Source organism: Rhinopithecus bieti, unplaced genomic scaffold, assembly GCF_001698545.2.
Source record: "Rhinopithecus bieti isolate Rb0 unplaced genomic scaffold, ASM169854v2 scaffold_641, whole genome shotgun sequence".
Taxonomy (NCBI): Eukaryota; Metazoa; Chordata; class Mammalia; order Primates; family Cercopithecidae; genus Rhinopithecus; species Rhinopithecus bieti.
In genome coordinates this window covers 2,168,548-2,174,554 of record NW_016803417.1, presented here as the reverse complement: position 1 = coordinate 2,174,554, position 6,007 = coordinate 2,168,548, and positions in this window count along the sequence as shown.

The window sequence follows — 6,007 nt, the reverse complement described above, 5'->3', positions numbered from 1 at the left end:
GGCTCGGGGCTCCCGGGGCCGGGCGCGGGGCTGCTGCGGGCGGCCCGGCCGGAGCCCCGGGGTAAGCGGGCTGGGTTGGCGGGGGGAGTGGGGTGCCGGGCACGAGGACTCCCCCTGCTCCACGCAGAGGCATGGGAGGTGGGGACCCTGAGCGCCAGCAGCCGGCAGGCTTGGCCACCTGGCCGCCCTGGAAACATTTACCTGTGCCCGCCTCTGCGCTGCTTACTCGCGAGCTGGAGGGACTGCTGGTGGCGGTGGTGGGGAGTCTTACCCTCCATCAGCCCCCAAGGCCAGGGATAAAGTTGTGCTGGTAGACCCGGCACCTGTGCAGGTGACCACCTGTACACTCCTCGGCTTGCTGAAGGATTCAAGGTGACTGCTTAACATACAGTTGTCCGTATGTTCTCCATACAGAGAGCTGGCGGGACGGCACGAGTAGAGAGCTCTTCACCCCCCTTTCAGAACAGGTGCCAGGAACTTCGGGGAGGGAAAAAGTGTTGGCCCTCCAGCTACGGGCTAGTAGAGGACTTGTTCCCCTAAAATGACCACTCACTGGGAAGACAGGGACTTATTCCCCAGCAGTCCCTTTTGCAGAGCTGCGGCTGTGGAAGAAATGGTTTGCAGTGGACCACGCATCACACTGTCCGCTCCTCTCCCGCTTCTCTGCGCAGGGTCTGCCCTTTAACCCACAACTTTTGTCTTGTCTTTGTCCTTGGCCTTTCTTGAGCTGAAATAGATCTTGTGTGCTCAGAACAGTTGTCTGCTGAAACAGTTTCTACCCTGTGATTCAGCTGTCTAAAAAACGAAGGAAAGACATGAGAGACTAACTGTTGTAAAATGGTTTTATATTCTGCCTGTGGAAGTGGCACGATTCGTGGGGAAACAACCATGTAAAGGATTGTGAGGAAAGAAACAAAACAAAACAAAACAAAACAAAACAAAACAAAACAAAAACAGTCAAGTATGTGCTGTGGTGTTAAGGTCGACGTAGCTCTAATGCAAGGTGTTATGAGGTGCAGAATAAAGACATTTTGATAGTCACCATAAAATATTTTCAAAGGTGCCATTAATTTAAAAAGGGGTCTCCCCCAGCTTGGCTGGTCTCCTGCTTGATGGGGAAGCTGAACAGGCGTCAGTCTTCGTTCAGGTCTTAGCAGACCGCTTGACGGACTTCATCATATATGGTAATAGCAGAGAGTCTGTCTTGGTCTTCAGTGAAGCTGTTGAAGACCCCACGGCTCTCTCCATTGCTCTCCTGGATCTCAGATCCCGTAGCCTTGGGTTCTGACATCAGGAAAGGGGCTGTGCCGGTGTGAGGGAAGCAGAATCTCTCCCAGGGCAGATTCACATCTGCCAGACATCAGTCCACTGAGAGTCTCACTAAGGGGGTTTTCGCTAATCCCCTTTTTATTTTCCTTTTTTCTTTTCTAGTGAAATACCAGTTTATAGTTCATGCCACCTTTGGAAAGGGCTATTCCAAGTGGATTACACGCTGGCCATTTCTTTCTGGTATTTTGGGGCTCTGTAAGACGTGGAGTTCCCACCACTTTCAAGAACGTAAAAGACATTTTTTTCTGGGTGAAGGGTGGACCTTAAGTCAGTCAATGACAGGGGGCTGCCTGGGCCCTGAAAAGCTGGGATTTGGGGCTGGGGAGAGGGGCCAGACACTCTGCAAGCTTGAAACCTGGGGACCGGAATGTCATTTTGAAATGGTTTCCCTGGCAGTGACATTTCTGTTTAGGTGCCACTGACTCAGATTTAGTTCTATAGCACAGCCCTTTCCCCATCCCTCCCTCTGTCCCTTTCTCCTTTCTACCGTTCATATTCTTTTTTCCTCTCACTTCCTCTTCCTCCCTTCTCATCTCTGTTGGTCTGAGGACCCCTCCACACCCCAGTAACTGAAGATCTAACAGGCAAAAGCCAACAGTGTTAAGGAGGATGCCAGCCAGCCTCCCTGTGTTGCCCCCGAATGACATGTGAGTTGAAATGGTCTCCAATCACTTTTCTTCCATTAGGTATTGATGATTTCAGTATGTGATGCACGGTAGTATTTTGCAGCAAGACACGGGTTTTTCGAGATAATTTTTAACATATTAATTAGTAGTGAATCTGCAAATGATAATCTTGCATGGGGAATTGTCATTTGGCACACCTAAGCATTTGAATGGTGACTTTTAGCCTGGAAACTTGGGCCACACACTACCTAGCGGTCCTTTGGGTACAGATACTGAAGTTTGGAATGAAGCATTGTTTTGAAGACCCTGTGGCTTAGAGAGGCTGAGTGATTAGCTTAAAGTCACACAGCATTCGAAGAGTAGAGGAAAAAACCAACCTGAGATAACCTGGTTCTTTGTTCCCAACTCTGTCCTCTTGTATTCAAACCACCATTTGGGTGTAGCTTTGTAATATTTACATAATCCCGTAGGGGGTACCTTCATAATGGTCAAAGGTAATATTTTCATTTAGTCACTTTGAAAGCCATGTAATGATTGTCAAATGTAACTTTTCAGAAGCTTGTTTTCTAACACATATTGACTTTTCCCTCCCTCCCTCCTTCTGTTGGATCTTCCTCCCTCTCGCCTTCCTTCATTCTTTCTTCCTTCCTGCTCCCTTCCTTACTTTCTTCTTTCCTTCTTTAAAGGACAGTTCTTTTACCAAAGCAAAATAGAGATGTGTGATACTTATCTTATATAATGTTTCATAACATTTCTAATCATATGGAATTTGAGATCCCTTTCTAGACATCTAACGAAACTCAGATTTGGCTATGTACTGAAAAGTTTTGGTTATATACTGAAAACGTTTTCTATATATTCAGTATTTGGTTAAATGCAGTAAGAATCTACATTGATTCTTTTCTGCTGAGGTGTAACATGAGGTCTGCTTAATTTAGGTCAGGAAGAATTAGTGCTGGAATCAAGAAAAATGTTAATTCTAACAACAACAAAAGCAATAATAATAACTGGAATTTGGTGGGCTCTTATGTGCCAGGCAGTGCGCTATGCCCACCTTATAGGTATTATTTTATTTAATCTGCAGACACTCTTTTCAGAGACATGAGCCTTCAGTGGTGGAAAGCAATGAGCTCTAGTTGCCCTATTTAGTTGTTGTGGATGAAGATCTCATTTTGATCTCTTTTTTCAAAGCCAATTAAAATAAGGTGTTAGATTTGCTGAGGAGGATTTTCTTTCCTTTTTGCAATGAGAATAGATTACTTTTGGATATTTTGAGTGGTTTAAAAGTGTTATATTTTCTTTGACGTAAACTACCCAGCCATTTTTTTCCAGAAGTAGTGTGGATAAAGCCCAGGGATTCTAACTGAGGAGTAATTCTAGACTTTCTCTCTAGAAGGTTCTCAGGGAGGTCATTAGTAATTAAGAAAAAAATATACGCCAGCCTAGGCAACAGAGTGAGACCCCGTCTCTAAAAAAATTTTTTTTTAGTTAGCTGGGTGTGGTGGTGCATTCCTGTAATCCAGCTACTCGGGATCTGAGGCGAGAGAGTTGTTTGAGCCCAGAAGATTGAGGCTGCAGTGAGCCATCATTGTGCCACTGTACTCCAGCCTGAGCAACAGAGTGTGACCCTGTCTTAAAAACAGAAAAAAAGGAAAAAAAGAAAAAATACACACACATGCATATACACTACATATACATACACATATGTACATAAACATATGTGCATGTATGTATGTATATACTTTGAGATACTTTCTATACTAGTTGCTGCATACCATATCACCCCAAAACTTAGTGGTGTAAAACAGCCATTTAATTTTTTTGCTTATGGATACTTTGGATCAGGAATTGGTTAGGGGTAATGGGGATGACTTGTCCCTGCTCCATTACATCTGGGACCTCAGCTGGGAAGATTGCAAAGCTGGGTGGCTTGACAGCTGCATCTGGAGTCATCCGAAGCAACACCTCTCCCACACCTGGGGTCGACGTGGCTGTTCGCTGGACCCTCAGAGCTGGGCTGCCAACCACAACACCCACACATGGTCTCTCCATGTGATCTCTTTACGTGGCTCACTTTGAACTCCCCAAGAGCATGACATCTGGGTCGCGAGAGCAGGTATCCCAAAAGGACAAGGTGAAAGTGTATGGCATGTTTATATCCTAGCCTCAGAAGTGACAGTCACAGAATGTCATTTTCACTATTTTCCATTAGTCAAAGCAGTGTGATATGTCAGCCCACGTGGAAGGAGAAAGGCATAGATACCAGCAGTCATTCAGTGGAGGAGTGTAGGGTCACATTATAAGAGCCTCTGCTGTGGGAGATACTGTTGTGGCTGCCTTTTTAAAAACCCGAGGATTCGAAGGGATCGTAACTTAGCAGTGAATGTAGACATTTCCCAAGGTGGCGAAGGTGAATATCACGTATGTGCATACATACAAACATATACAGACAGACATACACACAGACATATGTATGTATGCGTATATTATCTTTGAAATATCTTCTACTCATGAAAATATTGCTGCTTATTTTAGCTGGCGTGGGATCTAGAAGTGGTATTTGGAAAAGAGGTTGCAGTGGGTATTTGAACTGCAAATTTAAATTACAGAGCTGAGAGCCCATCTTTGCCCTTGTGGCTGCCCTTTTCTCCTATGGCGATGACCACAGCTGTTTAATCCTTCTTATGGCCCGGTGTGAGGGTTGCTGGAATCTCCAGCTTTGTTTCCCCCTTCTATTTCCACACATCCCCACTCTGGCTTTTCCTCTGCTCCTCAAAAGGTCTATGATTCTTCTGATCTCAGATTCCTGGCGCATGCTGGTCCCACTGTCTGGACTGCTTTGTCCACCATGGCTAGTGAATTCCTCACTACCTGGCTTGAGATCTTCCTGACTGGGTCCCTCCATTTCTCTCTCTGAATACACCATATGTTCCCTTCATAGCATTTATCACCATTAGTAATTGTGTGTTTATTTGGTCATGATTTGCTTGATATCTCCTCTTCCCCAGATTCTAGGCTCCAGGAGGTCAGGGACCCTATGAACTTTCCTCACCTCTGTACCCCAGTCACTGGCCCCATAGTAGGAGCTCAGAAGATATATAAATATCTTAAACATAGAGGCAAGTGTGAAAGGTATTTGTTAAAGAAAGACGTTCTTTTGATCGCTGAACTACAGTGCCTGTGATAAAAACTAGTCATCTTGTGTTAGGAGCCCATTGGCTGACATGGGTTTTATTGTCATGAGCAAAAGTAACTGAAGGTTTTGCCATTGATAACATAATTCTGCTCTCAGTCCAGCGGATTCAATATCATTACCCATTTCTCATGGGATAGCACTGAGCTGAAGAAAGGGGGAGTGCAGTGCCTAGTGTCTGTTAAGTGGTGGGGTTTGAACCCAAGTCCACCTACGTCAGGGCTGCGTGCTGCTGCATTTTCCAGCCTCTGCGGAGGAGGACATGAATAGAAGACGGGGAATCACCCTGCCTTTTTCAGTTAACTGAGGAGTAAGGAGTAACAGAAGGTTGGTTTCATAGAAGCAGTATTTTAGAAACACATTGCTTTTCAACCTTTTCTATTTTTTGCATAAACATATATAGATATGTCTCTTTCCTCTTGGCTTTTCTTAGCTTCTCATCAACCCAGATTTTTCTCAAAGATTTCCTCCACTTGCAAGCCTCAAATCCTTGTGGGGAAGCTTTTTTCTTTTTTTTTTTTTTTTTTTTTTTTTTTTTTTTTTTTTTTTTTGCTTCACCCTGGAGGGTTGGCGAAGCTAAAAGAATTGCAAAACTAGCTATTTGCTGAGAATTCCAAGGCCTGGTGGAAGTTGGCTGATAGGACAAAATTTTGGCAATTTTCTTTTTCTGTATGGAGGTTTCTTTTCTTTGAGCAAAAGAACTTTTTGGAGGCATAATAGTACACGGACTTTCATAATGGGGAAACTGAGGTATGGGGTGGTTAGAAAATGTTCCCGAAGTTGCAAAGCAAATGGGTTGTGCTGCCAGGAAGGTAATTTGGATTTTTTTTCTGGCCCATTTTTGCCTGCTTTTTCTGTA